This window comes from Alligator sinensis, unplaced genomic scaffold (genome assembly GCF_000455745.1).
Source record: "Alligator sinensis unplaced genomic scaffold, ASM45574v1 scaffold108_1, whole genome shotgun sequence".
Taxonomy (NCBI): Eukaryota; Metazoa; Chordata; order Crocodylia; family Alligatoridae; genus Alligator; species Alligator sinensis.
Genome location: NW_005842110.1, coordinates 2336680 through 2346679, shown reverse-complemented (window position 1 = coordinate 2346679; position 10000 = coordinate 2336680). Strand labels below are relative to the sequence as shown.

Sequence of the window (10000 nt, the reverse complement as noted above, 5' to 3'; positions counted from 1 at the left end):
TTTCCATTGATACTATATATAGGAATGATCATCAATTAAAAAAATATTCATAATAAATTCAGATTATACAGTATTTTAATGTTGCATTCTGACATGTTATCCTGTTCCTTACTCAAATTAATGCAAATACCAAATACAATATTTTTTACTGATGTAAAATAATTAGCTGAATAAATTTTGATTGGCTCAAATTTTGAGATGCATTAAGTTTAAAATAAAGACAAGAATAATTGATTTAAATTACAATAAATAGACATTTGAATATATATTCTACTATTCTACTTCCCTACTAGCATTTAATAAAATGCAATAACTGTAACTTTGAATGTAATTACCTTGTGATCCCCCATGCAGACATTTGGCCCAATATGGTCATATATCACTATCTTCTCATCATTTTCTGACTAGTTTTAAAAACAAAGAAACAATCAGTTAAGGTATTCTTCAGATTACAAAGAAGATCAAATAATAAAACTGTACACATGAGTGGAACTCCAACAAGAAAATGCTATGAGGTTTCTGAAGGAGGGTATGTTAAAGCGCTCTTCCTGGGCTCTTCAGGACAATTATTTCATTGCAAATTTTATGTTTAATATTCATTGTGAAGATCTGTGGGATTTTCCAGATAAAATAATGCCCATAATCTCCATAGCTATTATTTCTTTCCAAGTCTTATGAACTTTTAGTGCCTATGACGACAAAACTAGTGACTCAGTCACAGGTACGTTCAAACCTTTTGTCAGTGAAATGCAGCACAGTTTCAGCGTAGTCCTTTCTCATGAACAACACTATACATAAACATTGCTCTCAGAGCAGTATGTTATTCATAGTTTCATAAAAATACCTTTTTAATCCACACAGTATTATTTTGAATGCAGATATATTAATTGATTTTTATAGTTCACATTATTGTTGTTTATTTTTATGCTTTTATATTTATTTTCATGCCCAAATATCATCATCCTGGATCAGGACCTGATAATGCTGTTGATTCAGTTATGTAGGGTTAAACAAACAGAACCTGTTGTTCAGAATTTAAAAAAAAAGCAAATGCACAGAAGTCAGGAACATCTTATTTCTACCAGGCATTTTTCTTTAATGAAAAGACCAGTCAAGAGATTTTAAGAAAATCAGTATCATTCAAAAGATGTCATTCCTCCACCCAACAATATGAACTGCTTGCATTCTGCTTCATGTTGAACTTTATTCTTAAACATTCCCTTTGCATCTGCAGTTTAATAAGTAACTGAATGTACTCATCTTTCCACCATTTGCACTGAATGTGAGGTTTTTACAGCCTCTTTTGTTTGTCTAGCACAACCCTTCAGGAGGAAATACAAAGACACTTGACACACAAAAGCAATTTCTTATTATGCTAAAAAATTCTTATAAGCTAATTAAATCTGGAGTATGCATATTCTCAAATCTCTGATACAATCATAGATGCGTTTTAAAGTAGTTTGCAGTACTAATTTATTTTGTATGAAACAGTCAACATTTTCTCATCTGTAATCAGTCAAGTTTGACTGGGCAAGAACTTTATATAAACAGGAACATTTAGGACTATAAAAGTTAAAACTGAATTATCTTTAATGCAGTAAGGAAGCTTAAGGTCAGATTTACTTTATAGCATGATTGTCTGCCAAAAAATATAAAAACATAACCTTCTGCATTGTATGCATGAGCACTTTCCAATATTTCAAGATCATAATGCCACTACCAACGGAAGTGGGGATACATTCATCAAAAGCGACTTGATAATTTACAAAGGCAGCATAAAATTGTGGATTTTCAACTGCATAATCTTTAGACAGATAAACAAATTACAGCAGCGCACAAGCAGAAACAATATACACTTGGCTGAGCATTCATTACTGCATGCTATCAGGCATCAACGCAACTCCCTAGCAGTGGGCAACCTTTGGTGTTTTAGGGCTCAGGAAGCATAAAATAACATGATGGTGAGGTAACCGACCATAGCATGATAGATGATGTTGCATGAAAGCTGTTTACAGCCCCATGTCTGTACAATCTGTAACGCCTAGTGTGTAGAGCTGAACATACTGTAGTATGTGCTAATTTGTGCATCCTGCTCTTTTCCTTACAAAGGATCCAAAATACAGATTTACTATCATTTGTTGTTTGAAATAAGAAATAAATCTGTAAGGGCTGAAAAAGTAAATTCTTCAGCTATTTATAACACACAAATAATTAAACAGCACGATGCCTAATAATTTCTTGGCAGTTAGTTATACCAAGGAAATTCTTAGCGCTTTTAATTTATAGTATAACTTAAAACAATTTATTGAACTTATGATCAAGTAGTGTAGTAGTACACTTTTAGTTTCTTAATTGCTACCTTTTTAAAGTTCCAGAGTGTAAACCTTCATAACGGATCTGAAGTCTGTGGGAAGGCAAACAAGGCTTAGTGCACATAAATTGGAAATGACTTAAACCTATTAGGTCATCTTGTCCTTTCCTCCATTAGTTCAGCACTCTTCATGATTTAACATTTTGAGTCCTTTCCTCAAGTTTTACTGGGTCAGAATTTCAAAAGTGGTCCCAAGATGGGTAACAGGAGGTATATTCCCTTCTGATGCAAACAGTCTGAACTCCAATAAAGTTAATAACATTGTACCAATGTATGCCAATTTGCCCCTGTAATTTAGCATTTACTAATTTTAGAGATGTTCAAAATTGCATACCCATAATCTGCAAATGCAAAATTGCAAGTACAAGTTTATAAGATTTTGAAAAATCATCTCTAATCTGAGTAACTAGACTGCTGAGATTTTCCTGTGTAGACTATATCAGACTGTTTGGATTCATGTATACAAATATTCTCTGCTCTTCAACCTTAATTTTCCTTTTTAATGTTGTCCCATTACATCTAGCTATTCGCTCAGCCTGAAATCTCCCTCTTCAGCTGCCGTGTTTATGCACTTCAAACTTGTGTATACACTTGCAGGTCTTCTTATACATAGCTGTTTTTCTTTAAAAAAAATCCTCATTGGTCATCCTTTCCAGGTCCTTATCCTTTGTTCTGAGAGAATTCCACCGATGACTAGAACTATATGCAATACAGCAGATTTTGCCTTATACGTGTTCAAGAGATGCAGAAAAAAATTAAGTTACCTTTTGTTGCTGATAGACTACATACAAAAATAAGGGCCTGTTCATTTTATATTTCTGTACCTTGTTCTTTTTTGGCAACTCTGATTTCCCAACATTATCCTCTTACTGAATGCTAGGATTTCAGATTATTTATAAGTTATAAGGATCATATTAAAAAAAATATGACATTCCCTTATCTGAGTGGGACAGGAGTGGAACAGACCAGGGTCTGCACTGGGGACACCAGTGACCCGGGACTGCATACCTCCCTGGCCTGGCCCAGCCTGGTGGGCAGATCCACCACATGCAGCTAAGGGCAGGGCACTGGGGATGTCTGAGCACAGCTGCAGGCACACACACGCCTTCAAAACGTGCCAGGCAGGACCTAGTGCTGGGCAGCTCCTGGGCTGGCAGAGACACCGGGACAGAGGCAGGCATGGCTGGGAAGTACAGTAGGCTGTGGGAGTGCAGGCCTGTGGCTATCACTGACGCACACCTCCAGGGGGTGGGGGCAAAGCAATGGGACCCAGCTCCAAGGACTCTGAGATGCTCTGTGTAGACAGTACTCCACTGCCACTTACCTTGTGGCACTGTTTGGGCAGCTAGCTCTGCCCTGCCCTGCCCTGCTGCTTGCCTGGCCATCTCTGAGCTCGCCCACTCTGTGGACTGTCAACACAAAGGATGGTGAGTTGGGGGCAGGTGACCCCCCTGCAGTGGCTGTTGCCCCCAAAGATATTAGCCGGAGCCCTGGTTCTTGCCTCATGCCTGCTGCCCCTGCTCAGGGCCAACAGGGTCACCATGAGGGGCAGGTGGAGAAGGCGCTGACTTGAGCCACAGCTATGGCAGGGGTCCCCAGCAAGTGGCACGCTGAGCCCAGAGCTCTCACCCCATGGGAACCATTCGTAGTATGGCTGTGGGGCACCTTGCTGGGCAAGCAGCGGGTCAGGGCAGGGCAGGGCCAGCTGCCTGGGTGGCACCATGAGGTAGGCAGTGTTGGAACACTGTCTTGGAGCCAGATCCCATTGCTTTGCCCCCACCCTATCTCCTCCTTTGGAGGTGTGTCAGGACAGTCCCGGCTCCACGTGCCTGAAGCCCACTGCGCTTCTCAGCAACAACTGCCCCTGTCCCGGTGCTGTCCCAGGGCTCTGCCAGCCCAGGAGCTGCCCAGTGCTCAGCCCTGCCTGACATGTCTTGGGGGCACGTGTGTGGCTGCAGCTGAGCTCAGATGCTCCCAGTGCCCCGATCTTAGCAGCACATGGCAGATCTGCCCATCAGGAGGGGCCAGGCCAGGGGAAGGGGGTGGTCCTGGGTCACTGCTGTCTGGGGGGCATCCCCTGTCTTGTTCTCTGCCTTCCCTGCTCCCCCACACCCCTTTGCCCCACTGACAGCCACCCCAGATCTGAGCCAGCACAGCTGGAGGGAGCTGTGTGGCAGGGGCCTCTGCTCTGCCCACACTGCCTGGCCTGGCTGGTCAGTCCTTAGCCTTGCCCCCTTGCCAGTGACCGGCTGTCAGTGGCAGCAAAGTGGGCGTTGGGTGAGTAAAGGCAGCCTGCTGGGATTCATGTGGGAGTGCCCTCAACCTGCTGGCTTCAGTCATTGCAGGCAGCGTGAATGTTCACGTTCCTCTCCCCCACCCCTCCCCATGGGAAAATGTCTGTTCCGTTTGCTCTTGACCTAACTTTGGGTGCTTAGAGTACAGCACACAGACAAGGTTCCTTGGGTGAATCTGATATCTTTTATTAGACCAACCCAAATAGTTGGAGAATAGTTGTTAAGCAAGCTTTTGGGTTCAAAAACCCTTTGTCAGGCTACGACTATTTGGGTTGGTTTAATAAAAGATATCAGATTCACCCAAGGAACCTTGTCTTCCTATGTCCTTAGACCAACATGGCTACAACTACACCCCTAGAGTACAGCACAAAACTTAGGCTGCTTCTGCCTTGGGCTTTTTGAATGCCTTGATTTAGCCCTTGTGCATCAAGAAGAGGGATCTCCATCTTTGCTCCCCAAAGTCCATTAGGGTTGGAGTTCTAGGAATCTCTGACATTTCTGTAGCTGCACAAACATACTGTTCTAGGTCTTTGCCTGCATTAGTCAAAAGAGGAGGTATATTCTAGCCCATGGCCTGTTCGCAAGTCACAGAAATAAATTCTATTCTTCAGTCTTTGTGATGGCTCCAGTTTTGTGTACTGACAAGTTCACCCTGAATAAAAGTTTTGGGAAAAGTTTAATGTGTCCATGTAAAAACGTCTTATAGGTTAATATGTGAGTGGAAGTGCCTTAGAAACCTGAGCAGTTGTGGAAAGAATGCCCTCAGCTGTTCACTGAGTTATCTGTTAATTGTAATTATATAACTTACTGCAAAACAAATGCTCTAAACATGATACAAAACACACTGATGAGAGAGAGAGAATGAGAGAAGGTTATAAACTTTAAGAAGCTAAGCTCAGAATGTTTCATTTTGTTACATACCCACTGAAGCTACAACATTAAGCAAACTGCATAAGGATTTTTTTCAAGCATTACCTCGTGCAATTCACACGTTAAAAAATGTGTTCACATACAGGAAGCACAGATACATGCATAACTCTTAGTAGGATAAGACATTGTGTGGAGAAACAAACCAGATACTTAGGTGTGGCAAGTCTGATATGCACTGCAATCCTGCAATAAAGCCAGTTTAAATAACCCAAAGAGTGCAAAGAGACTCTTCCATGTTCCTTACACCCGCCGTATGCACAGCAGGAATACGAAGGTGTGGTCATCCAAGGTAGGAGGCACCACTGGGATGCTCCTCTGCCACAAGGATTCCCTACTGTGGTTTTGGTACTTTGGGACTAATTGACATCCTGTGTCAATTGGGACACCTCTCAGGTTGTTATAACCTGACCCAGAGACCAACCTTACAGTTTTACATATTACAGTTACTGGATCAGAATGCAAAGCCTCCTTTTACACCCTGTCCTGAAGTGAAATGTGGTGTGTGTAATATGGTGACCAGGCTCAGTTTTTCTACAGAAAAAATGGAGAGGGGAAAGGACAAAAAAGAAAAAAATAGAAGTCTTCAGCATGCTGACAGGTATTATTAAATTAGGATTACAATTAAGCATTGAGATTAAGGAACTCTATATCTCATAGGGATGTTGTAAAACTTAATGGTATAATATTTGTAAAACACTAAGCTCCTCAGAAAGAAGTGAGAAATACAGATATAAATGTAATTATTCTGTTGGTGTTTCTGTCCTCAACTTTTGCTCTGGACAATTAAGAACCTGGGGACAGGCAGGATGTCAAATGGAAAAATAACTTTGTTGCAGATATGAACAGATTGATGACATGACTGTACTTACTTTTAGAATCAGTTCCTTGGCTGAATGCGACATTAGAATCCTGTCACACCAAGCTGGACATCTAGTATTCATGTACTGCTTTCCTTGGCTACAGTCTTCACTGTATGGGTAACTGAAAAAGAATAGAGAGTAACATTTGTTAGCAAGCATCCTGACTTTTTAACATTGTGCAAGGCAGCTTGAGCAGCCACTGGCTCAATTCACATACTTTTAAACTTGCAAAAATGATGTCCTATCCCCTCCCCACCCCGAAATGCACCTATTTGCTTACTCCTCCCTCCCTCAACCCTGACAAACACTCCCAGATTTATATAGCCCAATGCTGGAAGGTGCTGAGCACTTCTTCAATGCTTTTAGCTCTCACTGATTTCAATAAGTATGAAGAATGCTTACACCTCAGTGGCCCTTAATTAATAAACATTTATGATTTTATAATCTTTTTTGAAATGCACTTTTGCTGTATGCCTATTTTGTCTCATCCCTAAAAAACCCACTTCAGTCTAAAATTTTAGCACATGCTCAGCTTCAAAACTTTATTTAAACTCAACTCCATGTAAATTTCAAAGCACCATGCTCTCTCACCTTTTGCTTGGTCTGTTAGAGAAAACAGCACTATTATCTTTGGAGATGGTTGAAATCTTATCTTTAGAGATGGACTAAATCAAGAATAAGTCTTTTAACACAGTGGATCATTACATACAAGGGGACAGACCAACAGGGGATGGCATAGGGAAGTACCCAGGAAACCGAGGCTCAGATCACTGAATTTCCTTTACATGATTCCTTCAGGGGAGATCTATTTAATGAATTACACAGGTGACAAGTTAAGAGGCTTGGAGCCTTTCAGAGGTTTAAGGCTTCACTGGGATACAAAAGTGTATACATTATTCAGTGGTACTGGCAGGTGAGGTATGGCTCTCTTTCCATGGTATCTGATGGCTCAAGGGGAAGGGAGGTTATGGAAGGGAAACACTTATTATACAGGGACAATTTTTCATGGAAGAAAAATGAAAATGAGAAGGGCAACAAAATTAACACAATCCTAAAAAATGGTTACTTTATATTACTGTATTTACTCAAATCTAAGATAAGGTTTTGTTTCTCCATTCAACATGGGGGGAAAACCCCTTGTCTTAGATTTGAGTACAAACAAGGGGAGGGACAGTGACTACAGGGTCAGAATTGGAGCCGCAGCCACTGTCCCCCCCCCTCCGCCAGGTTCTGCTTCCTACCTCTACCAACTCACATGAGGCTACAGAATTGAAATCATTTAAGGTACTTGAGCTAATAGGCCCTAGTTTAACTGTCAGGAGGCTAAATCAGAACATTTTCAGTGAAGTATACTTGGCAATGAAATGTCCCTGTTTCTTTTGATTGGTCCAAGCCTTAGATTTGTTGATCTCCAAAGTCATGCTTGTTCTCCTAAGCTGTTTCCCAATGGGATGGAATGAACAGCAGAATGGGGTGTTATCAGAGAAATCCAGAGGGATCTGGGAGAGCTCGCTTTGCTGAACATTGGTCCTAAATTACTGCTATATATTTTTATAAATAACTGCCTGATAGATGTATTTATAAGTCTCTGAATAAGAACAATGGATGGGTGCATTTAAGAATAAATATATTAATATAAATAAGGAGGTTTGTATTTTATTCTGCTTATTACTGAATTCATAAAGGAATTATGGAGGTTTTCAAGACATGGTTTTTAAAAATAAGATTTCTGGGATTGTAGCAAAAAAAAAAAGCTTTCACGCTTGAAGAGAAACTTATTTACCACCCTACTTGGTGTGATATTATAAAACTGAGATGCATAGCTTTCTAAAAAATGGGTTTACAAGCTACATTGCCATTAAAAAGATTAGCCATGGCAAACAGCCAAGTAAAGTGTACTGAATGTATTGGAACAAACCAGTGATCTCAGTACCTTTTCCACCTCATCAAACCTAACAAGACTCATTTTCAAAACATATTATGAGAATTCAATTTGCTGCTTCACTGCCATACAGAAGTACAGCTTATTTCTGAGTGTCCATGGGATGTTTTGATGCTGTAATACTATTGGTAGCAGAATATCTTTGTCTGCATTTTAAGGGTTGACTTTTTCTGGTAACCTATTAACGTATCTTTTACTTTAGTTCCACAAGAATCCAACGTAACAAACACTATTTTTTATTCGGGAAGTTGTATGAATCAATCTCATTCCATATCGCCTACTCTTTTACTGTATTCACTCTGTGGCTTTTAAAGTGTTATGATCAGCCAATATTAAATGTTGCTGTATTTCATTCAAGAGTCTATAGTCTGTAAAATGGATATTTATCAATTTGCTTTATTGATCTCAATATTTTCACAGGGTGAGGATCTCTGGCAATTCCCTAGGGTCCTTAATACTGAAGACCCCATAAAAAATTGCTCACAGTTTAGAAGGGGCTTTGACAAACAGAATCAATGTCTTGCATCAACGTCTGAAACTAACTTGCTGAGATTAGCAATTAAACTAATACTGTACTTGCTGCACAGCCATGGTCTCCCGTAGGCCACAGTTTCACCCAAATCAGGCTGAGGCTAATCCTCCCCAGGCTGTGCGGAAGAGGAAGGAATTTGAACTTCAGGTATGGGGGATACTAGCACTGAGTTGTGCTGTTTAACAAGTGTCTTGTGATTCACCTCTCTCACCCCTGTCCATTTGCCAGCCCATGCTAGCGCCACTTGCCATACATTGCTGAGACAGGAATAAAACTGGTAACTAAGGGCAGTTTTACACATGCTCTGGGGGTGGGAGCCAGAGCTGCTCTAATTAAAACGCTGCAACATCATGTGTATTAGGGTTTGAAGAGCTTTAGTTCAAGCGCCCCTGCCACCATTTTCATAGATTTCATAGACATCAGGGCTGGAAGGGACCTCGGAAGATCATCGAGTCCAGCCCCCCGCCCAAAGGGCAGGAAGTCAGCTGGGGTCATAGGATCCCAGCAAGATAAGCATCCAGTTTCATCTTGAAGGTGTTCAATGAAGGCGCTTGAACCACCTCCGGTGACAGGCTGTTCCAGACCTTGGGGGCTCGGACAGTAAAGAAGTTCTTCCTTATGTCCAGCCTGAAACGATCTTGAAGTAGTTTGTGACCATTCGACCTCGTCATCCCTTGGGGCGCTCTGGTGAACAAACGGTCCCCCAGATGCTGGTGGTCACCCCTGATAAACTTGTAGGTGGCCATCAGATCACCCCTGAGCCTGCGCTTTTTCAGGCTAAAGAGCCCCAGGGCTCTCAGCCTGTCATCGTAGAGTCTGCTTCCCTGACCTCTGATCATGCGCGTGGCTCTTCTCTGGACTCTCTCAAGCTTCTCCACATCCTTTTTGAATTGTGGAGCCCAAAACTGGACACAGTACTCCAGCTGCGGCCTCACTAAGGCCGAGTACAGGGGGAGAATGACGTCCCGGGATTTGCTTGAGAGACGTCCCGGGATTTGCTTGAGACGTCCCGGGATTTGCTTGAGATCATCGAGTCTGACCCCCTGCATAGGCAGGGAAGAGTGCTGGGTG

The 10000-nt window shown here is 41.6% G+C and overlaps 1 long non-coding RNA gene across 1 annotated transcript in view; it reads right to left on the bottom strand.

Annotated features, from left to right (window-relative positions):
- LOC102387261 overlaps positions 1–10000 on the bottom strand; it is a 38490-nt gene that overhangs the window by 2657 nt on the left and 25833 nt on the right. The window contains exons 2-3 of the long non-coding RNA XR_001358096.2: positions 6465–6576; positions 336–404 (exon numbers count right to left, since the gene is read on the bottom strand). This is a non-coding gene — a long non-coding RNA (uncharacterized LOC102387261). The remainder of the gene's footprint in view (positions 1–335; positions 405–6464; positions 6577–10000) is intronic.